This window comes from Sus scrofa, chromosome 16 (genome assembly GCF_000003025.6).
Source record: "Sus scrofa isolate TJ Tabasco breed Duroc chromosome 16, Sscrofa11.1, whole genome shotgun sequence".
Classification (NCBI taxonomy): Eukaryota; Metazoa; Chordata; class Mammalia; order Artiodactyla; family Suidae; genus Sus; species Sus scrofa.
This window is the reverse complement of record NC_010458.4, coordinates 40,142,789-40,167,828: the sequence shown is the minus strand read 5'-3', so window position 1 is coordinate 40,167,828 and position 25,040 is coordinate 40,142,789. Positions and strand designations below refer to the sequence as shown.

General features: G+C 38.1%; 1 protein-coding gene and 1 long non-coding RNA gene across 2 annotated transcripts in view; both read right to left on the bottom strand.

The window, feature by feature from the left end:
- Positions 1-25,040, bottom strand: part of ZSWIM6 (zinc finger SWIM-type containing 6) — a 199,881-nt gene that overhangs the window by 137,551 nt on the left and 37,290 nt on the right. The gene's annotated exons all lie outside the window — the stretch shown is intronic.
- LOC110257312 lies at positions 1,164-6,357 on the bottom strand. Its single transcript, XR_002339763.1, has 3 exons — positions 6,347-6,357; positions 5,391-5,392; positions 1,164-4,840 (listed from the first exon to the last, which is right to left on the bottom strand). It is a non-coding gene; the product is annotated as an uncharacterized LOC110257312 (long non-coding RNA).

Genomic DNA, 25,040 nt, shown 5'->3' with positions numbered 1-25,040 from the left:
ACATGCCCTGAAAATCAGTAATTCTGCATCTCTAGAAGAGAAGGCAAGTCAATGAATGAATCAGCCAAACAGATTTGCATGACAAGCTGCCAAGGATGCTTCAAGGATGTCTACCTATGCTCTTAAGGAAGGGTGCACAAACTATTTCCAACCCATAACCCTGGAAATCATCTAAAGCCACTGACTATATAGACGGAAAAAGTGAAACCAGACAAGGGAACTGCCTTGCTCCAGTATCATAATCATAAAACAGCAAAGCCAGCAGCCAATTTTCTGGACTCCCCTGATGCATGTTCTTCATTCTGTTCCATCTTCTCACTTTAAGTATCAGGCCATTTTAACCTTCATCCACAGAGAAAACATTCTCTTCTTAAAAGTTCATTCAGACTTGGGAAGTAGGGGGTTTGAAGAACCAATTACCTTGTTCAGGACAAATGATTTTACTTGTTTTTCACTTCTTTCTGTAATCTATTAAGTTACTCAAATAGTCCAGAAAGCACCAATCCTTAGTGTACATGGATCTTGTACATGTTTTCCCACTAAGAATTCAGCTCTGACGGCTTTGCAACAAGAGGATTCAGGTCATTCAGGCTCCAAAGAGAAAGGCTTCAGTGCTTTAACTTTTCACCCAATTCAGTAAGTGATGATAGATTCTAGAAAAAGCAAAAGAGGATTTTATTTTTCCCCTCAGTGAAAAAGACAGAGCGGAATGTGCACTTGCAGAGAAAGAGTAGGTCTCAGTGTGTAAGAGAAAATGGAACGCCAATATCAGTAATTTCCTCAATCCAGTAGCATATAATAAAGATTTAATCCGCAATCAGGCAAACTCAATGGTTTCAATCAAAACACATTTTCAAATAATAGTTGCTGACTGTTTTTCCAAAAAACCATACAACTTACTCTCTTTCAGCCTCTTAAACTGCCATTCAGCCACAGAAGCCAAGTCATCCTTCCTTTTCTCACAACCAGCACCCTAATGACACTAGTCCACAAATTCAGCTTGTTCTCTAACTCAAAAAATTATTCTCAAGATTAAAATCCCACATGAGTTCCCATCATGACTCAGCAGTTAACGAATCTGACCAGCATCCATTATGATGTGGGTTCGATTCCTGGTCGCTCAGTGGGTTGGGGAATCTGGCGTTGCCATGAGCTATGGTGCAAGCTGCAGATGCGGCTCGCATCCTGCATTGCTGTGGCGGTGGTGTAGGCCAGCAGCTACAGCTCCAATTTGACCCCTAGCCTGGAAACCTCCATATGCCCCCACCCCAAAAAAAGATGAAAATCACACAATACTTGGTTTCATCATAAAAGTCACAATCTTAAAAAAACCTCTACCAAGACTGACCATGTGCCAGATGCTGTACAGCGCATCAAACGGAACCATGGAAAAGGGGTGGGACCCATGTCCATTCAGGAGTTTCACAGGTACCAGATGGCACCTGTGAAATACTATAAATACTGCTGAGATGCTATTTTATAATCAGAGGCTAAAACTGCAGCAAGAGGGACTAAGTGTAAACATGAAAATGAACTTCCTCTGTTGTGAAGGTAAACTAGAAGGCCTCTAACAGTTATAGTAACAATGGCTAAATCTTTACTGCTTTCTATACTAGGCACTGGAATCAAACTCCTTCTCTTTTCCTTCTCAGTATATTAAGTGGATTTGGACTGCAGAACACATTCTCCACACCTGAAGTTAGTGAGATAAACAAGCAGCAAGGACTCTGTCCCCTTCAGATGTAACCTCAAAACAGCTTGGCTGTCACTGATGGACTACTAGTGCCACAGTGCCATAGTCCATAGTCCCTGGAGGACTCCTGCTGCCAAGTTCAAGACGCACAGCGTATGAACAACAAAACAAACTGCCATTATCCTCCTGAAATGTGGATTTAGTCACAACTGCCACCTTCCAGAGGACTTCACTGATTCCCCAATATAACACTCAAGGCAAATCTGATTAAGATCAAATTTGTCAATAGTAAATCCAACGTACCTAAATTTTTCTAAGTTAAGAAAAATTGTGATTACTGGTCTATACAAACACATTTTTGTAGGATAATTTAAAATATATATTACATACAATTGAGGTAATAGTTCATGGGGGAGGGTACATTCTAAACTACTTTAATGTTTTTTAGATTAAGTCTAAATCAATGTCCAAAACTGAATAACCTTATTATTTTGGTTTTGGGGTTTTTTTATTTGTTTTGTTTTGGCCAGGCCAGGGATCAAACCCAAGCCACTGCAGTGACCTGAGCCACAGCAGTGACAACGCTGAATCCTTAACCTGCTGAGCCACGAGGGAACTCCTAACCTGGTTATTTGGCACCACAAACAAACTCAGATATTGACAATAAGGCAACAAATCAAAAGACTCAGGTTTTATTTAATTCCAGATATCCTCATATACTTACTATTAAGTAAATCATGAGTAAGTCATTAACCTCTCTGAGAAACCCTTCCCTAACCTGTAAACAATATTTTTTAAATACCCTAAAGGGCAAATTTATGGATATTTATACTGTTCCCAAGAAGTTAATTATCTGCGTTCAAAAATTTAATAAGGAATATTTGGAAAACATGAGATAATTTATTTAAAGCTTTCCCTCTCTCCCTCACAAAAATCCCTGTTTTCAAATTTTTATTCAACAGCAATTTTCAGTAAAAATTTTATTCAGCAATCTTCAGTAAAAATTTTAACCAAAACCTAGAATTTGTAAATATCTAATTAGTTTGTGAATGTAGACTTTTTCTTTTCCTTACAACTATTTAAACTATGCTAATGTGAAGTTAAAGTATGCTATTTTGCTAAAACAAACTAAAAAAATCTGACACCTAACACTGCCTTCTTACATTTGTACAGCATTCTGCAAGCTAAATAAAAATGTTCATTCACATTTGAATTAAAACATTCAATTCTCTCTCTCACACACACACACACACACAAAAACCATAAAAGGTCAGGAGGGTTAAGAGTTATCAGAATAATTTTGCAAAAGAAGATGAAGTGACAGAGGTAAATAAGACATCCAGGGCAGACACCTCAAAGTGATGAAGACACAAGTGGAAGGCTAGGCCTTCCGGTCCGCATTGCCCAAGATCAAGTCTGCCTCCCAATACCAGACTGTACCTTTTGACCTCAGTGTTATGTGGCAGACTTGCAAAGAAGCACAAACTTGCCCAAATTTTTTGTTACCAAGCAATACACTGATTTAGAACGCCTAAACCATCACCTACGCCCTCAAAAAACATATATAAAGCTTAATAAGATATTCAAGTTGACAGCCCACTGACACCCCCCCAAGTAAAGCCATTTTCTTTACTTCACTGAATAATTTATAAAGAAGTAAATTCTCTGAGAACACTTTAATATCAGATTACTAATGTAGTCCATGACCTATTGAGTCTTACTTGCAAAACTTTGCTTAAAAAGGTCAAGTGAATAGAATATTTTAACTTACAAATTAGAAGTTCTGAATCTTAATCTCTCCAGATAGATTTTTTTAAAAAGATTTTTAACCAAGTGTTTTTCAATTTTTGAAATTCACTTTGTTTTAAAGTAAGGTTTTTTGAAATATCGATTAAGTTTTTACTGAGTTATAACCATGTGTCTAGTCCTATGCTCATTTAATCAATTGAAAACATTGATTTTTATTTTAACTCTGATATTGCTTAACTCAGTATTCAAAGATGACATTCTGGCAGGTCTGTATCTGTGTGCAGGTATATAGAGAGGGGGAGAGAATCAATGCACAGCAAATGGTCTTACTGCACTGCAGAGCCTGCCATCTGTCCTGCACCGTGCTGTCAGGCAAGGCCGTGCAAGGACACACCCTGTGCCAACTCCACCAGACAGGACTACCTGCAGAGAAGGTTTTTCAGCACTAAGCAGTTATACCACCTCTCTGAAATGTTGTCCCCTTTATTAAAGAAGTTCTCCTGGTCATCTTATAGGCCATGATGGCCTTGCTGAAATGTTGAGTGACATTATAAACATACTCCCTCTGGTATTAATGTTTAGAACATCCTTAACTCATAAATGGGATTTTATGACTCCATGAAAACAGCACAATAGGCTTTCATTTGCTCTTCATTACTGTGCCCATGAATCAAGGCCAATTAAACCTCATGATGGCATTCCACCATCACTAGAAGAGCAAGTCCAACTCCTCATCCTGGCACACAAGGTCCACCGTAGTCTGGCCTGCCTCTACCATCTCTCTTCCCCATCACTCCCAGCCTGCCTTTCTCTAACACTTGATGCTAGTCATGGCAACAGTGCAGAATCTGAATCACAAAAGGGAGATGACTGTTTCATACCCCCACACTTCTGCATGAGCTTTATCTACTGCCTAAAATGTATTTCCACAACCCCTCCTCTAACTAACCCCCTCTTCCCCACTCTCCTAACAGTATTTGCCTGTCCAGTTCCTCTGATTTCCTACCATTAGTTCCAAGCTTCCTCTTCTCTTCTAGAAGCCTTCACAGATCCTCCTCATACATACAACTTAGAGGGCATTTAATACATTGTCAATAAAGTTACATGCCTTAAGGCTGTCTTACTCTTCTTCCCAGTGAGCTTCAAGCAGACAGGGAAGAGGCCTAAGCTCTGCATTCCTAGTACTCAACTAGTGCAGGCACAAATCAAATGTCAGAACGGAGAGCGGACCAGTACTGCTCAGTAGCTCAAGGCTTGGCTATCCCAGGGAACTCTTCCAAAGCAGAAGTGCTAGGGCCCAAGCAATCAGTTCCTGGCTGACTCCCTCACCACCAGCCCTGGAGAAGACACTGAGGGAGCAGGCCCAGAGATGAGGACACACTTCCCCAAGGAAGAGCACTACATGTGGGCTATGCCAGGCAGAGACAAGTGAGGGGGCAGTCACTCCACCCACACTTCCATCAACTGAAGGAGTGCAATTTTCTAATCTTAGAAGTTTGCTTTTATTTCACTTTATATGTGCCCTTGTCTTCTACACTGAGCAGTAAATTGCTGCTTTGTCACAGAAATTAATCTAATCCAGTGGAACACGGACATAAAATAATAGCCTCAAACTAAAAAGAGTCCTTACCTATCCTAATGCCAATTAGTCAACAACTTCTCTATCCTACCCCTGTAACTGGAACATTCCATAAACTGTGACAATGCTTGCTTTTTTTTTTTTGTCTTTTTGCCTTTTCTAGGGCCGCTCCCACAGCATAGGGAGGTTCCCAGGCTAGAGGTCTAATCAGAGCTATAGCCCTGGCCTACACCAGAGCCAGAGCAACACAGGATCCGAGCCGCATCCGTGACCTACACCACAGCTTACGGCAACGCCGGATCCTTAACCCACTGAGCAAGGCCAGGAATCAGACCTGCAACCTCATGGTTCCTAGTCAGATTCGTTAACCACTGCACCACGACAGGAATTCCAATGCTTGCTTTTATTTTATACATCATAAAGTAAGATTGGTTATCTTGTTTGAGAGCTCCCTACAGATTAAAAACACTTGAAAAATAAATAAATAAATAAATAAATAAAAGTATCACATTTGAGAAAAGATTTGTATAAGGAAGAAGACCAAAAAAACTATTAAAAAAAATAGGCCCACCAACCCCAAAGTCCAGCAGTCAGACTATTTGGCCCTATATGTCGGGATGCTCAGTACATTCAACCTGAGCACAGTTCAGATTCTTAAAGGCAAAAATTGTCAGCTTTCTGGGAATGCTGTGCACAAAATTATACATTTCTTGATACTCTGCCATAGCCAAAGTATAATTATATTAAAATGAAATACTGGCAATTTCAGTTACACAAGTTTGCCCCTAGAATACAAGAGTGTAAGATGAACAGGGCAATATGCTTAGTGCAGCACTGTTCACAATAGTGAAAAACTGAACACTAACTACCTATTAAAATGGTACTGAGAAACAGATTATAATCCATACATAAAAGGGAACACAATTCAGCTATTTTAAAAGATCATATTCAGAGGTCCCTGGTGATTCAGTGAGTTAAGGATCTGGTGTTGCCACTGTTGTAGTACAAGTTCAATCCCTGCCCCAGGAAGTTCTGCATGCCACAGATGTGGTCAAAAACTAAACAAAACAAAAAATAAATAAAAAAATAAAAGCTCATATTCATTAACCTGGGAAAATACCACAACAAAGTATTAAGTGAAAAATAAAGGTTGGTAAATAGCATGTGTGATACAACTTCGCTCATATTACACTCAAGTGCACGTCTACGCTTGCATATATGCACATGGGCATGCTTGCAAGCCAATTTCCAAACTGTTCCCAGTGATCATTCCTATATAATCAAACTGTTAATCGTGATTCTGGCTTTGTCACAATTTTCTATACCGTCTGAATTCTCTACAGAAACACAGATCTTGTATATGAGAAAAAAATTACTTTTGAAAAATACATTCCCGCATGTGCATATACATCTTAAACACTGTTTTTGCTTTGTTTTTTATGGCCACACCTGCGGCATATGGAAGTTCCCAGGCCAGGGACTGAATCCAAGCCATAGTTGGGACCTATGCCGCAGCTGTGGCAATGCTAGATGTGGCAACCCACAATGCAGCTGTGGCAACCCACTGTGCCTGGTTGGGGATTGAACCCATGCTTCCACAGCGACGCAAGCTGCTGCAGTCGGATTCTTAACCCACAGTGGGAACTCCTATCAAACACTGCTACAGAGGATAAAAGAAAAGGGAGAAAAAGGCAAGTAGGTGCATGTATGTAGCTAGTAGCTAGCCTGGATGCAATCACCATGCTTTCCATCTACCTGCTGCAATAGAGAAATCAGCAAATGGCTATATACTCCTCACTACAAATTCATCAATACTACTGAGTAGAAAATTAAAGCTCAACTACTTCTACACACAAGGATATCTTGCATATAGTTCCAAATCATCCAAACAATTTCAAACAGTTTCTTAGTTCCATCTGGAAGAAGTACTTCATCAAATTTTCAGTGATAAAAAACACAGTGGCGTAATTTGCAACAACCAGGGATGGACCTAGAGATTATAATACTGAGTGAAGTAAGTCAGAGAAAGAAAAATATCATATGATATATCACTTATATGTGGATCTAATAAAAAATGATACAAAAGAACTTGTTTAAAAAACGGAAACAAACTCACAGACCTCAAAACCAATCTTATGGTTACCATAGGTGAAACCACTGCAGGGAGGAAAGAATTAGGAGGGTGGGAATAACATATACACACTACTGAATAAAACAGATTAACGAGGAGTTCCCGTCGTGGCTCAGTGGTTGACGAGCCTGACTGGCATCCATGGGGATACAGGTTGGATTCCTGGACTTGATCTGGAGTTGCCGTGAGCTGTGGTGTAGGTCAAGGATGTGATCTGGATTTGGCACTGCTGTGGCTGTGGCATAGGCCAGCGGCTACAACTCTGATTCAAACCTTAGCCTGGGAACCTCCATATGTTGTAGGTGTGGCCCTAAAAAGCAAAAAAAAAAAAAAAAAAAAAAAAAAAGACAAAAATAAAAAATAAAACAGATTATTGAGATCCTACTGTATAACAGAAGAAAATCTAGTTACTAGTTTGTAATAATCTATATGGGAAAAAAGAATGGATATATTTACATGTATGACTGATTCACTTTGCTGTATACCTGAAACTAATACAACACTGTAAGTCGACTAGACTCTAATAAAATTAAATTTTAAAAAACCCCACAGCGGCATAAATCAACTATATGTCAATAAAAAATTAAAAATAAAAAAACACAATGTATCTCAATCACCGAGGGAAGTAACAATATCGCAGGAAAATATATGCAAAATGTAAGTGGCCCTAGTTGAACAGCCAAAGAGCCTTGGCCTAAGAAGTTTTGAAAATACAGTTTCTAAGATTGCCCCAACTGACAATGCTCATTCACAAAATTTTATCACGTGTGGGCTCTCCAAAGCATGAGGCAAAGACAAGGGGAGGAAAAGAAACACTGGGCATAAGAATTTACATTTTCACTCAGAAAAAAATTTTGAAAAACATAAAAGACACAAAAAACTTTGTTATAAGCTCAGGTTGGTTGGTTGGTTGGTTTGTTTGTCTTTCTGTCTTTTTAGGGCTGCACCAGAGGCATATGGAAGTTCCCAGGCTAGGGGTCCAACTGGAGCTATAGCAGCCGGCCTATGCCACAGCCACATCAACTTGGGATTCGAGCCACATCTGCAACCTACACCCCAGCTCATGGCAACACAGGATCCTTAACCCACTGAGCAAGGCCAGGGTCGAACCCACATCCTCATGGATGCTAGTCAGGTTCGTTAACCACTGAGCCACGATGGGAACTCCAAGCTCAGGTTTAATAAGGAGGGAGGAATAAGGTATCTGAAAATATTTAAGCTAAAAAAAAAAAAAACCTGTGGTTTAGGCACAATGCTAGTCACATTATTTCTGAATTCTAATAATTTTCCTCCTTATAAAAGCCATAAAGATAGAGAAATGTTTGTGAGAGTAACCTTCTTAGTCAAAATGAATAGCCCTAGATTGGGGGGGGGGGCTAAAATATGGTTAAAAAAAAAATTTCTAAACTATCATACCCTCTTCATTACAGCAGACTAGATGCCCTAGAATTCTTTGAGGAAGGCCAGACACACCTTCCAGTAGATTGATAGGCTGGCAGGCAGGCTGGCTAGCAGAGTCAAGGAAAGGAGATAGGAAATGAAGATGAAGAAAGGGAGCTCTGTAGAAAATGATAGACGAAAAAGAAAGAAAGAAAAATTCAACTCTGCCTCATTCTGCCAGTGCCCTTAAGAAAGGTCATTAATGACATATTCTCATTATAGAAACCCCTCAGATTGGCCCAACACGTGCTTTTTTTGGTTTCTAGATCAAAAACTACATACACTATTATCAAAGTTAGTGTGGTAAAGAAATTATTTTTGGAGTTCCCATCATGGCTTAGCGGAAACAAATCTGACTAGTATTCATGAGGACACAGGTTCGATGCCTGGTCTCGCTCAGTGGGTTAAGGATCTGGCATTGCCGTGAGCTGTGGTCACAGATGCAGCTCGGATCTGGCGTTACTATGGCTGTGGCACAGGCTGGCAGCTCTAGCTCCAATTTGACCCCTAGCCTGTGAACCTCCATATGCAGTGGGTGTGGCCCTATAAAGACAACAACAACAACAAAAAAAAAAAAAAAAGAAAGAAATTATTCTTAGCCTACTATGTCTGCATCAATATACATCTGTGGCGGGGAGTTCCCATTGTGGCTCAGTGGTTAACGAATCCGACTAGGAACCATGAGGTTGCGGGTTCGATCCCTGGCCTTGCTCAGTGGGTTAAGGATCCGGCACTGCCGTGAGTGTGGTGTAGGTTGCAGAATTGGCTCGGATCCCGCGTTGTTGTGACTCTGGCATCGTCCGGCAGCTACAGCTCTGACTCGACCCCTAGCCTGGGAACCTCCATATGCCATGGGAGCAGCCCAAGAAATGGCAAAAAGACAAAAAAAAAAAAAGATAAGTCTGTGTCCCTATAACCTCTAATGACAACACTGACTTGCTGCACAAAAGACTAATACAGATGCAGAACAGACAGATATAGAATGGAATTAAATGTCAAAACTATATTCTGAGACTCTTCAACTGGGTTATTTTCCTCCACAAGATAGTTTCCAAATGCATTTAGTCTTTGAATCAATGCAGACTTTATTTCCCTAACTTCTCCAAAGAGTTGCAGCATTCTTAAAGTTTTAAGAAAAGTACACTTCCACTTCAGTACACAAGTGTGGTACCACGACAAATCTCACGTGAGGAGGGCCTTCCTCAAAGGAGTAGCCTGATTAGGTGGGAGGAGTTCCCCAGAGCAGGAGCCTCAAGGACCGGAGAACAGACCATGGTTTCACTGACAGATGGTGACTTTCATCATCTTTTGTCTGTTCTCTCATTTCTTCTCCCCAAATGAGTGTCCCATTATGCCATGATGCAGATCTTCAAGTGACAAAGAATAAACACTGACCTAGAATGATTCAAAAGATAAGTTAAAGGCAGTCTTTTTTGCTGACTTCAGACCAAATTCAGAATTTCCCCAACTTCAATTGTGAAATTGCTAATTTCACAAATATTCCTACTTCTATGTAAAACAATATTGATTTCCATTTTAAGGTTTCCTGGTACCAAAAATAGCCAAAGTCACAATTCTAACACAAGAAAACTTAAAGCCTCTCAGTTACTACACAGCAAAGTGGTTAAGGCCATAAATGTTTTAGGCCACAGAGTGGGCTCAAATTCCAACTCTTTCATTTACCAGATGTGTGACAGTGGGCAAGTTACCAAATGTCTGTACCTGAGCTTTCTTAGGTATCTCTTAATTTAAATAAATTAATATAGGGAGTTCCTGTGGTGGCTCATTGGAAATTAATCTGACTAGGAACCATGAGGTTGCGGGGTTCGATCCCTGGCCTCATCCACTGGGTTAAGGATCTGGCATTGTCGTAAGCTATGGTATAGGTCGCAGACGCGGCTCGGATCCCACGTTGCTGTGGCTATGGTGCAGGCCGGCAGCTATAGCTCCAATTAGACCCCTAGCCTGGGAACCTCCATATGCCACAGGAGCAGTCCTAAAAAGCAAAAAAAAATTAATCAATTAATATATGTAAAGTTCTTAGCCCACAATATGCAGCACTTAATAATAATGACTCTTACTATTATTACTATCATCATCATCATCCAGAAGGTTTGCCATGAGTACTTCAACAGACCCTTTCCCAGAACAAGACTGTCACCTCTAAAGCATTCCAAATATTTCCCAATTTGAAGAGATAGCATATATCCAAAATGTTTCTTACATCTGAAAAAAACATTCTGGTACGTAACTTTTTAGCTCAGAGTGGTCTTTCAAGGAGTTACACCCATTAAGTAAAGAAGTAAAATGTGAACTGTTTCGTCTTCCATCTTTCAAGAAGAAAAAAGATAGTTCAGAAGTAAAGTTTTGAAATGAACTGTTCCCTTTTGCATCCTTCAAAGAGGAAAAGGAAAAGGAAGAGATAGTTTGGGAGACAGTTTTGTTTTGTTTTGCAAAGGGTAACTCTGACAGGCCATTAATTCAAACTAATCTTAATGAAGTTCTTCTCCTTTACAGTTCTAGGGTATAGACTGTTACAAGTACCAAATTACCTAAAAAGCACTTTCCTACTACGTAACTTTTATAGCTGAATCTCACAAGTGCAGTTTTATCCTTTTTCTCTATCTCCCACATTTAAAATATTTCATTACTTTTAATACTGCAGGAATGGTAATTAAAATAATATTAAATTTCTCCAGTGTGAGGTATGGAAGAGAACAGGGAATAAACATGATCTTGGTTTTCAGGCAACTTATGTAAATATGCTGTCTTGAGGGATAACAGATTCACTATACTTATTATTGATATTACCCATTTGCTGATTTGGGGAAAGTATAGTTTCTCCCAAAAGCAGATGACCTCTCTATTGCAGAAAGTTGTTTTGGATACAAACAGCTACCACCAGAGAAGTACAATCTCAATAATCAGAACAAGCCTCTTTGAACTCTACATAGTTGGCACTATCAATATAATAAATAGAACAATAAAAGCAAATGCTTTCTTAATAAGTCTTAGCAACTAGAGATAAAGGGATCTGCTGTAACTGAATCAAATAGAGAGCATTTGGCAAGAGTCAATGGGTAAAGAGCCTCAAGAACAAATCGTAATTTTGTTGTGATACAAAATACAAGAAAATGAGAGCTAGCAATATTCTTTGAGAGACTAAGATATTCAAAGACATGAAAAATATTTTTCAAATCCACACAAAGGGGTTCTAAAACAAGAAAATCTATTAACCCACAAGTTGTTGGATTATTTTTCCTTCAGAATAACAAAATATATTCCTGATTAGCCACACTCCAATTTCCAGCTGCCTTTACATTTGTGCACTTTGTCAAAGCCCTAATTCTATAACAAAGTCCTTTGTCTTACTCAAACTCCAGCTCAGCTCACCTTACTGGAAAGGCTCTTGTGGCTTTGTCAGCTGTGCCCATGATAAGCAGCTGGGAAGTATGGAAACAACATTAACCATAGACTGAAAGAGTGTGAACATGGAGTTTTTTACCATTTGTGGCAGGAAAGGTTATAAAAAATGTAAATCCAAAAGAAAATGAAATTTAAAAGACTATTCATTGCTCCACACTTGCTCAGAAAAAGCTTTACAATCACCAATCTGAGTAAATTAGCCCCAGCTCAACTAAAGGAAATATTAATCCTTGTTTAAACAGAAGGGGGGAGAAAACCTACCAAGGCACAAAGGCAAAGACAAAATCACTCAGAAGCAGGAAGAGAAATGTCCACTGATGTACTGGGGATAAACCAAAGGTCTCTCAGAGGTCTGTGTTTCCCTGATGTAGTAACTTAAACAAACGGCAAAACTCAAGGCAGATAAACATCAATCTGGAATGTAAGCAGGAGAGCTTTTCACAACTTCAAAGCCTAAGAATGTGTTCTCAATTAGTATGGAGTAAATGAAAGCCAAATGCAGATTAGGCCTCAAATATTTCCCATCTTAGCTTGAGATTTTCCCATCTTAGCTTGAGATTTTTCCCATCTTTAGCTGGCCACAATTCCACTGTTCCCATGATCTCCTATGCCTAACTTGTGCCCACCACTCCAAGTGTTATAGCTATCAGGAGGGTTCTCTCCTGAGTGTGAGTGCAAACTCCATATCTGGAGCCATCAGTAAATTATATCCAAGCAGGAATCAATAGTCTGTGATATCTGCTTCTATTTGAAAGACAAGGAAAAGAATGTATATATACATATGTATGACTGGGTCACTCTGCTGTACAACAGAAACTGACAGAACATTGTAAATCAACTATACTTTAATGAAAGAAAGGAAAGAAAGGAAAGGAAAGGAAGGAAGGAAGGAAGGAAGGAAGGAAACGAAGGAAAGGAAGAAAAGGAAAGAAGGAAGAAAAGAAAAGAAAGGAAAGAAAGAAAAGAAAAGAAAAGAAAAGAAAAGAAAGAAAGAAAGAAAGAAAGAAAGAAAGAAAGAAAAAGAAAGAAAGAGGGCCCAGCTGGTGTCTGCTCCATAAAACCCTGGAGAAGTGGGCATGATTCCCAAAACTAGCAGGGTTACGCAGAGCCCTCTGCCCCTGGGGCACAGGGGCTGAGAGCAGGTTCCCAAAACACCAAGATCCTAGTGGACTGTCAATGGTGGAGAAAGTACACTGCTGGGCCTGGTTTATGTGAGAGAGTAAATGCTGTACAGAACATGTCCACTCACCATGAAACAATGAAGGAGGAAAAGAGCATTAACCCTAATAAAGCCCCAATGCTCTGGCTTAAATATGAGACATGTATTACCTCAATTAATGCAACTAAGGCCAAGAGAAGTTTAAAAAACTTGCCTAGGTCACAAAGGCCATCAGGGTTACAACTAGAATCCAAACTCAGATCTACCTAACTACAAAGCAAGTGTTCTATCAAATAATAATGCCTTCTACTGTTTTTTCATCATCATGTTTCCCCCAAATAGTTAGGCTTCTACTGCAGGTATCTATAAAGGTGGTTTAAAACTCAAAAGAGGAGTTCCTTGTGGCACAGAGGGTTAAGGAAGGATTCAGCACTGGCACTGCAGCCACTTGGGTCGCTGCTGTGGCATAGGTTCAGTCTCTGGCCTGGAAAATTCACATGCCATGGAAGTGGCAAAAAAAAAAACCTCAAAAGAAAACTGAGCATTTCCACAACGGCTTGAGAGAACTCCTTTAAACATTAAAATATTTCTATTTTTACGACTTTCAAGGAAAATCTTTCTCAAAATATGTAACAGTTTACTTAAACAGAATATACGGAGTTCCCGTTGTGGCGCAGTGGTTAACGAATCCGACCAGGAACCATGAGGTTGCGGGTTCGGTCCCTGCCCTTGCTCAGTGGGTTAACCATCCGGCGTTGCCGTGAGCTGTGGTGTAGGTTGCAGACGCGGCTCGGATCCCGCGTTGCTGTGCCTCTGGCGTAGGCCGGTGGCTACAGCTCCGATTCAACCCCTAGCCTGGGAACCTCCATATGCTGCGGGAGCGGCCCAAGAAATAGCAACAACAACAACAGCAGCAAAAAGACAAAAGACAAAAGACAAAAAAAAAAAAAAAAAGAATATACCAGAGTTCCCACTGGGGCTCAGCAGAAACAAATCTGACTAGTATCCATGAGGATGCAGGTTCAATCCTTGGCCTTGCTCAGTGGGTTAAGGATCTGGCACTGACGTGAGCTCCAACAAGATCACAGACATGACTTGAATCCAGCGCTGCTGTGGCTATGGTGCAGGCCAGCGGCTACAGCTCCGATTCCAGTAAAATGTGTTACACTGTGTCCATAGTGTTCTATCAATTGGGAGGAGAGACTGCACTCATCTTAGAGGGGGCCACACAGAGACCACCTAGTCAAATTCCAAGACTGCAGGATCCTCCTCATAAGGTATGACCAAGGCTAAAATGTTAATGATATGAAAAGAAAGCTATCTGCATATAGCTCACTGGATCTAAAATTTATTTAAGATCCACTAACATTTGAGTTTCATTCCAGCAGATTAAACCATAGCCAAATTGCTCACCTATCAATCTTAACGTTTCCTAAATCCAATAATCTTGTAAATTCAGATTCAACTATACAATATTAAAGGAACTGTTCATAAAGTTTTGTAGGGTGATAGTATTCTTTCACACTATTTGAATCTTCTTTCCTCCCTGTCCCAACTCACAGAGCTATGTATACTTTTCACTGCGATACCTATTCTAAAAACCTGTCAGTTTGGAAGACTTTTTAATCAATAAAAATCAGATATTCTCTGTTTTAACAAAGAAAGCAACATTTTGACACTGAAATTCTGATCCTGAACTGAAAGAAAAAATTTTTTTGCATTTTAGGGCCACACCGCCAGCATATGGAAGTTTTCAGGCCAGGGGTCGAATACAAGTTGTTGCAGCTGCTGGCCTACACCACAGCCACAGCAAAGCAGGATCTGAGCTGTGTCTGTGACCTACACCACAGCTCAGGGCAATGCCGCATCCTTAACCCACTGAGCAAGGCCAGGGATAGAACCCATATCCTCATGAATACTAGTTGGGTTCGTAACCCACTGAGCCACAATGGGAACTCCCCGGAAAAAAATTTTAAGTGGCACTGAAGTAGTAGTTTTCCTCAGAAACATTAGTGACTTTTGTATCATGTTTTTATTTTTCTAAATGAGGTAGTACTTACCAATCCCAAAGGCATTAGCATGTATAAGGAAAAGGGGTTTTTATTTTATTGAAGTACAGTTGGTTTACATTGTTGTGTTAATTTCTCCTGCAGAGCAAAGAGATTCAATTATACATATATATTTTTTCATATTCTTTCCATTATGGATTATTACAAGGAAACTGAATATAGTTTCCTGTGCTTGTATAGTAGGACCTTGTTGTTAAGAAAAAGTTCTTATACGTCAATTGGCACCAGATTAAAATAAGAAATGTTAAAATAATATTACGTGCTAGAGTTATTAACCTTTCCAGGACTTCATGTGGTCAAAACAAGATTAAGATTTCAATTATGACTCTATCCAGTTGGTACAGTGAAAAGAAAGCCAGCCACAGCACCCTCCACTCCCATCATCTGCCCCTCTTTATTCTCCCACCATCCTAAATTTAAGGTGCAGCTCCAAGCTGCCTAGAAGACCTTGACCCTAATGAGAGGGGACTGCTTTTTAGCTGCCTGGTCTCTGTGTTTACTGGACAGTTGTTTTAGTACTATGCCTGAAACACGAAAGGAAAAGAAATCATAAACAGAAAGAAAACATATAGTGTGTGAAACAAAAATACATACATACATAAGATAAACTTTTTTAAAATAGTGAGTTATGTTTTCAAATAATATGCTCAATTGATGAACACACCATCTTCCCTGTGTGTTCAAACTTTTTGGAAACACTATATTTACTCAACTTCTTTCAGATTAAGAACTTGATTCATTCCTCTGAATTTAGAGAAACTTCAACTGGAAAGGTTTTTGAAGATTAAAGAAAATTATACCAAACATGTTATTTGAAAGTTAAACATGCTGTTTAAAAATAAGTCTAGCTTACATTTCCTGACTTTTTGGACACTTTGTATTTCAATTCACTGAACTGAATTAACTCCCTTCATTTCCCCACTCCCCCCAAGCACCAAATTAAATTTCTCTCTCTACTGAAGGCATCATAATTTCACTGCTTATGGTGTAACACTTTTAGGAAACTGAAAAAAAAGTTGTTAAAGAGAGGCTTATTGACTCCATTAGAGCCCAGTTAATTTTGCCATGGATTTCTAACTAAAGACAAGTACTTAACCATAGATGAAACTATCTATGTTGAGATTATGGATGCTGAATGGGAGTGCCCAAACCGAGGCAGTAGGGTACTCACATAATTTTTTTACAAAAATAACAGAAAAGTTTAGATGAATGAAAAGGATTATCCTTCTCTGCTCCCAAATATAAAAGACATGTATTCTGGCTATTTTATCACCAAATTACTGAAAGCTATGAGTAGAAAGAGGGAGAATGTGCCTAAGAAAGTATGCAGGACCAACCTCCACCAGCCACACTTGTCTGTCAGATGAACACGATGCTACTTAGTCTTGGTTGCATTCATTTGGAATAGACCAGCTTTTGGCCTGCATTCCAGTTCTCATTTTCCTAGCATATCTATATTACTCTATTTTCTATTCCTCAACAAAGAACAAAAAGTCAAACAGGTGAACCTTTGCTAGTGTAACACATGTTAACTATAACCAACTTCATCTGTTATATCAAGAAAGATTGTCTACATTCCACTTCTACATGAAAAGCCCTAATGAATTTTACATTTGTCTTGAACAGACTACATTACATGTATCCACAGAGTAAACTATATAATGCACTGAGATGGAGGGATCTATTAACTCCATACTGCAAGAATACTTCAATTACTGAAGAAGAAAAAAAGTCCTTCTCCTGGCATTCAAAAAGTTACCTACGCAGAGTTCCAGCTGAAAAGGGGGGGGCGGTAATCACTCCAATGACCAAACAGTAATATATTGTACTTTAGTTTTCCACAGCCAAGAGGCCACATGTCACAAACTAAAACAAAATAAACTACAGACAACTGCTCACCAATGAGACATGTGTGTGCGTGCCTTCCCTTACATTTTGAGATTAAGCCATGACATGCATCACAATTTAGTTACTTTGAGCTCTTCAGAACAGATATAAAGTAAATTCAGTACCATCATATACAAAATAAAAATTTAGAAATGATTTACACTTTAAAAAAAATTTTTCAGGGGAGTTCCCGTCGTGGCGCAGTGGTTAACGAATCCGACTAGGAACCATGAGGTTGCGGGTTCGATCCCTGCCCTTGCTCAGTGGGTTAAGGATCCGGCGTTGCCGTGAGCTGTGGTGTAGGTTGCAGACGCGGCTCGGATCCCGTGTTGCTGTGGCTCTGGCGTAGGCCGGTGGCTATAGCTCCGATTCAACCCCTAGTCTGGGAACCTCCATATGCCGTGGGAGCGGCCCAAGAAATAGCAACAACAACAACAACAAAAAAGACAAAAGACAAAAAAAAAAAAAAAAAAAAAAAAAAAATTTTCAGGAGTTCCCATTGTGGCTCAGATGGATAGGAATCTGACTAGTATCCACAAGGATGCAGATCTGATCCCTGGCCTCGTTCAGTGGGTTAAGGATCCAGCATTGATGCAAGCTGCAGTGTAGGTCACAAATGTGGCTCAGATTCAGGGTTGCCATGGCTGTGGTGTAGGCCTGCAGCCGCAGTTTCAATTTGACCCCTGGCCCAGAAACTTCCATATGCTGCAGGTGTGGCCATAAAAAGAAACAAACAAACAAAAGAATACATGAAGGAGTTTATGATTGCAATTAACAATTCCAAACTAGGTATTAGTAATCACTGAGACAAAAACCAAAGAGAGCAAAAGTCATTACCAAAGAAGACTCAATGGTCAAGGCACAGGAGTATAATCTCCCTACCTGGCTTACATTTTCCACATTCCCACCTCCTTACCTGACTCCTAGAAAAGACTCTCAGACTATATACATGATGTTGACCTTAATGCAATACACTCAATATTCTCAGTTTTGTCAAGATGTAAGTTCTTAGAATTGTGAACTAGTACTAGTTTTCAACACCTAGATTTAAATATGGTGAAAAAACCATTCTAAAGATCTGTTAGCAACATTTTCTGAAGCTGTACTACTGGAAAAGAGTACATGACTACAGCTGATGGTCCAAATCCTGAGAATAATTCAAAGCTTATATCAAATCTAGTGTGAGAATAGTGATAAACAGAACAGAACAGTTCCAAGGCTATTCGGAGCCACAAAGAATAGGCAAAAAAGCCTTTTTCTCATCTTAAATATCATACAAAGAGATTTAAATTTTGTTTACTATCAGATGTAGCTTGGCGTTTGCAATGCTAATAGTCATTTTTCAAAGTAAGCTCACACTTTTAGTTCCTTCTAAATAGTAATAACTGATCTCCTACCTACTCTAAGACTCAAACATGCAAATAATGTCAAGCTGCACATAAGCATACTTTCACATTCAGAGTACTACCAAAATAGAAAACTTTTGAGGGGAGTGTTTATTTTCTTTGGAAGGTACTGTATATAGGAAGATTCATTCTGCTTTGTTCTGGTTTTCACTTGATGCTCTATAAAGAGTAGATCCAAAATATAATTTATTCCTTGTTAAAGACATCCCTCAGAAGGCAAAAACCAGAGAGAGTCATTTTTCTGAAATGCACTAGAAGAAAAGGGGGGCTTCAATTATTTGTTGTATCAAATTCTTTGTCTCCATACAGTTATCAACTCAGAACTAGTCAAAGGACCCTATGGAAAAATGAAACTGTAAAAGGAAATGGATTGCTAGACCACAAGTAAATCCCTACAATTTTAAGGTGAAAGTCTACTTCTGGGCAGTCATTTAGACAATAAAGATTTAAAAGAAAAAAGAAGTAATAAAACATACTTCACAAATCCAAAAGATTGTTCCCAGGATAGAAAAGGAATTCCCTTTACAAGGTCTAGCTCAAGAAATTGCAGTAAGAAATAGAAACATTTCTGAATTTATAAATGAGATACAGACCTAATGTTAACTTCCAAATAGTTCTTTATTTACCTTTCTAATTTTTATGATTATTTAAAAATGAAAAAATTTGAAAGCGTATGTTTGCCCTTGCCTCTCCCAAGCCAATTTAAGATTATAATTTTCTTGTGAATCTGTCCAAAGATGTTACATGCATATATAAGCAAGGCAGAAATGTTTGCATATTTATTCTCAAATGGAAGAATGACACACATTATTATACATCTTTTGTTTAACAAATATCTACACCATTCCTTACTAGTATAGCTTCCTCATTCTTTTTACAACGACACAGTAGTCCATTATATGAACAGACCATAATTTATTTAACCAGTCTTCTATAATGAATATTTAGGTTGTTTCCAGTGTTTTGCTACTATAAACAGTGCTTCAATAAACTACTGCATTTCAATTTAGCATAAGACATATTCCCGGATGTGGAACTGGGTCAAAGTGGTCTGGGGATTTATTCTTCTTATGGATACTGTTAAATTATCCTCCATAAAAACTGTTTCAATTTATATTTCCACCAGCAATGTATGAAGGAGCGTCCATCTTCACACCCAGGCTAATAATGTGTTAAATTTTTATTTTATTTTTATCAGTGTGATAGTTTTTTTTTAATGGCATATGATGCAATTTTAATATGCATTTCTCCTACAAATAGAGCACTTAATTTTTTTAATTTTGTTTTTGAAGTATAGTTGATGTACAATACTATATAAGTAACTGAGCACTTCTAGATTTAGATTTAGAGCCACCGGTATCTCATTTCTATGAAATCTTTATATATATATCCTTTGCCCATTTTTCTACTGAATTGTTGGTCTTTTTATTATTTTGTAGAAATTTTTTACACATGAAGGAAATTAGTCCATTATCTTTGATGAGTTGCAAATGTGTTTCAACTTGTCTTTTTCTTGCCTTAGTTTTTGATATGCAGAAACTTTTATTTTTTAAGTCTAATTTATGAATCTTTTTCTTTCATTGCTTCAGAATTTTATGTCAAAGTTAGAAAAACTTTCTCCATTCTAAATTATAAAAATTTTCTCCCCTTAATTTAGTTCTATTTCTTGTTTTTAAACTTAAAATTTGATCCAGTTAAAATCCATTCTGGTAGAGGTATGAATTATAGATCCAATTTATTTTTTTTCCAGATGGTTCCCAGTTATCCCAACACCATTTACTGAATGCATTTCATTACTCATTTAAAAATGTCAATCTCATCATGTCCCTTTCCAGGCTTAATATTTTATTCCACTGATCTATAGATCTATGTGTGTGCCTTCACTACAGTTTTAATTAATGTAGCTTAATAATATCTTTCAAAATCTTATAGGGTTGTTCCTACCTCGCATTACTTTTCTTTTTCAGAGTGTTCCTATTATTGTATGAATGTTTCTATACTAATTTTAGCATTGTTTTATGAAGCCAAAAAAACTGTTAGTATTTTTTTCAACTGGGGTCATTTTCAATTTACATACAAGCTTCGGGAGCTTACTTACCTTTAAGTAACAACCCTAATATCTAGCAATTTTGTTCCACTGAGTACAAATGGTGTGATTCATGACTTAGCTAAAGCAAGCCTATTTCATATTATTATGTCTCCAATCACATGACAATGGTTTTCCTGAGAGGTAATAATCGTGTTTGGCATTAACCTTCCTCCTGCAGCCAGAAGGATTATATGAAAAATATATGAATGTGATAAGTACTATTAAAAGAGACTGAGTTTATCCATAAATTAAATATAAATAAAAATAACTTCATGGTCACCATGTTTTCTTAAAATGAAAGCTAAAGACACAGGAGTCCTCTCTCTACAAATGACGCAGACTAGATTCTAAGCAATCTTTTCCTCTGGGCCCATCACTCCTATCTTAACGGTTTATTTTATGGGCTATTTATTTTTTATTTTTTTTCTTTTTCAGCCCCACCAGCAGCATATGGAAGTTCTCAGGCCAAGGATCATATTTGAGCTGCAGATGCAGCAACACTGGATCCTTAATCCACTGTGCTGGGCCAGGGTTTGAAACCAGGCCACCACAGAGACAACTCCAGATCCTTACCTCACTGTGCCACAACAGGAATTCCTGGACTATTTCCTAATTTTTAATTCAAAGGACATTCTAAATTGAAAAATCATGTCCATTCTACCCCCAACATTCCTATAGAACTGTTACCACATGTACAGTAACTTTTATCATCACATAGATGGAAGCACACAGAATGGGAGCAAAAAGTTGAAAAAAAATATTTTAATCAATATTACAATTTAAAAACAGCTTATCATACACTGATATCAAGTTCCTGTTGATATACATAAAAGTATAAGTTCAAAGAAGACTGGACTTACCAGAGAGGTAAGAGAAAAACCAGGAGAGCTTGGGTTTATGAAACTCAAATCTGTGACTGAGTGGTCAGATGAGCTGAGTGTTGTTAAGCTTTCAAATTAGATGAAGAATGAGAAGAGCCCACTGCAGTAGTAACACTGGTATCCTTAATAGGGACAGCTTCAGAGTGCAGGAGGTTGAAGAGTGAAGTGGGAGGGAAGAAACAGTGTGAACACTCTTTCAAGAAACTTGAATATGGGGGTGCTGGGGGGGTGGCGACAGTCACCGAAGAAAAGAATTGAAGGGGAAAGCCCAGTGTGTCAAAGGAGGATTTTTAAGGTGGAAAAGATTTCCTAATGTTTAAATGGTATTTATGGACACTAAGAGTAAGACAAATAATTCCTTCCTTCCCATAATGGCCCAAAATTAATTTAGGAAACAAACTGGAATAATGCTCATTTCTGAGGATGGTCTTATGGAAGTGAGAAATCTCAGCCATCCATAAATGGAATTCATTTGCTCCTAAATATAATCTCTAGTAAATCAACAACAAAAAAAATTTAACGTCTTTCTAAAAAATCAGCCAGAAACTTCTTTCATACAGACACAAGAAATTTCTTAAGTGTGATCTGCTTACATTTAAATCATAACAGAACTTTAGTATGCTCACATCAAAATACAAAATGGAATTCAAAGTTCATATGCCTAATGTTCAACTATTAATTTATAAATTCTGAATTAATCTCAAAATAATCAGGTGAGGGAGAATAATCTGTGAATCCAATAGGTCAACTTGCTGATTCTTCTGCAAATTAAAGGTTTTACAGATGTCTTGAAATGAAAAGAAACGATTACATGAATAGTTTGGTTATTTACACCCCCTGAGGCTCATACACAGCACACCTAATGGTTTTGCCTTGAGGCAAAGATTTAACAGATTGCCCTCCTAATTGCTCCCTGGACACACTGTACACAAGGCCAGGCGATTCTGAGGTGCAGGTTCCTATATAAAACTCATCTTAAAAAAAAAAATCAAAGGTATATATCTTACCAACTATCTCTGAACAAATAAAATTGTTTATAATACCCAAAACCTAATAAATCACTATGCCAAACACTAGCCAGTATACCTAATACATTCTGTCCTGGTTCTCTCTAAAATAAAAGTAATTTAACTAAAGCCATGAACCTATTATTTAGCAACAATATTATTCCAACAAACTGCTGAACATTTAGCTGTATTAGCTGTACTACAAATACAACGATAATTACAATTCCAAACATGAGAAATTTCACTCCTGAACACTGTCTGTTATGTGTTAAGCACAGACACTTGGGAAAGTCATCAGTTTTAAAAGAGCTTTAAATATAAAATAAAATCTAGGTAGAATAAGGAGATAAAAGAATTTTTTAAACTAGAAAAAAACAGAACTGAGTATTAAATCTCTGGAAAGGTGAGGAAAATCCTTTAAATTTAGAAAAGAAATTCCAGTGGGGAAAAAAGTTCAAATTCCTAAAAAAAATTTTTAACTTTTCCAAATGCCCCCAAATGGCAATTAAAATCTCAGCTAGGTGCCAGCACCTGCCCACATTCCCATTCCTGGGGCAGATGCAAGGTATGGACTGGGCCCTCTTCTATCTAGAATACATGTTCTCCACCACTATGCCCCTTATCTGACCTTCACCAACAGGTGAAGAAGACAGGAATAAAATTCATAAAATAGGAAACGTGACAAATAGGAAAACATATGTGAAAATATTTAATTTCCTAAGTAACCCAAATTTTTCACATTAAAACAGGTAACCTGTTTTTGGCAAATTTTTAGTAAATTGACAAAAATATTTAAACTATGGTAATATTTAGAATTGGTAAGAGGCATGTGAAATTGATAGGCAAATTGACATTGTGTATACAGAGCCATAAAAACATCCCCATGCCCTTTGGCCAACAGTTCCTTCTTCTGGAAGTTCTACACTAAGGAAAAAAAAATATATATATGGGCAGAGTAGAGAGGGGGTGCTCACTGAACATGTGCAAAGATCCTCATCTGACAATTATTTACAAAATGAAAACTTAGAAACAATCTATTTCTCCAAAATAAGAGCAAAGTCATGTAAAATATGATAAATCCATTGGTTTATTACATATGATTACTATAAATAATTATAAAATGTTTATAACATGAAAAATGCTTTTCATTAAATGTCAAATCAAAAAGAGCTGTATATAAAGACATGATTTTGGAAACCCCTTTTTTTTTCCCTTTCTTTTTAGGTCTGCATCTGTGGTATGTGGAACTTCCAGGGCTAGTGGTTAAATCAGAGCTGCAGCTGCTGGCCTATGCCAGAGCCACAGACAACACCAGATCCGAGCAGTGACCTACAATGCAGCTTGCAGCAACACTGGATCCTTAACCTACTGAGCGAGGCCAGGGATCAAACTCGTATCCTCATGGATACTTAGTCAGGCTCTTAACCCACTGACCCACAACAGGAACTCCTAGAAACCTTTGTGTGTGTGTGTGTGTGTGTCTTTTTGTCTTTTTCCAGGGCCACACCCACAGCACATGCAGGTTCCCTGGCTAGGGGTCTGATCAGAGATGTAGCTGCCGTCCTACACCACAGCCATGCAACATGGGATCCAAGCCACCTCTGTGACCTACACCACAGCTCATGGCAACACCAGATCCTTAGCCCACTGAGCAAGGCCAGGGATCGAACCCGCAATCTTATGGTTCCAAGTCGGATTCGTTAACCACTGAGCCACAACGGGAACTTCAGAAACCCTTTTTTAAAGCAAAGAAAAATTACAAAAAGGAAAAACACTAAAACTGTGACTGTGGTTCGTTATGACAATGATTTTTCCATTTTTAAATATTTTCATAATGTGATTTAATTACTTGCATTATTTTAATAAAGCTTTGAAAAATGGATGGTTCATGGAGCACCTGCAAATTTAAAATATAAGAAGAGGAATTTGAATTTTTTTGACATTTTTTTCCAAAAGTGAAAAATAACTGTCGAATAATATATCCCAAATAATTTGTTCTACATGATCCAAATTTTAATGTATAGAAACTGCAAAAAAAAAAAATTCATTGTGAACTTACTTAGGGCCTTAGAAGTTATTTCATTAGTTATTTTATTTTAAATGCAACTGGAAAGCCATTACGCTGTTTTATCACCTGATTTATGCTACAGCCTCCATTTTCTAGTCTTTTAGTAAAATCTGGCATCCTAAATGCTTAACAAAATCTTTGATGGAAAAGGAAGAACCATTTACACCATCTGACTTTTGCTTAATCTAAAAAATAACTTCATAAAAAGGGGAAAAACTAATATCCCCTAAGTCAGGAAAATCAAAAGCCACCAGTCAGGTAAGCAGACATACATAAGGCTATCCAAGTCCAAAGATACCTATTTTTGTAAGATACTAAAATGCTTATGAAAGAATTGGGTGGGCTACCCAAAGGACCAAAGCAAAAAAGTTCAGCCAAACCTGTAAGTCACCTAGGCCTAGTGCCAGGAAGACTCAATTCCAGCCAACCATAAAGCCCATACTTACTACAAAAGAT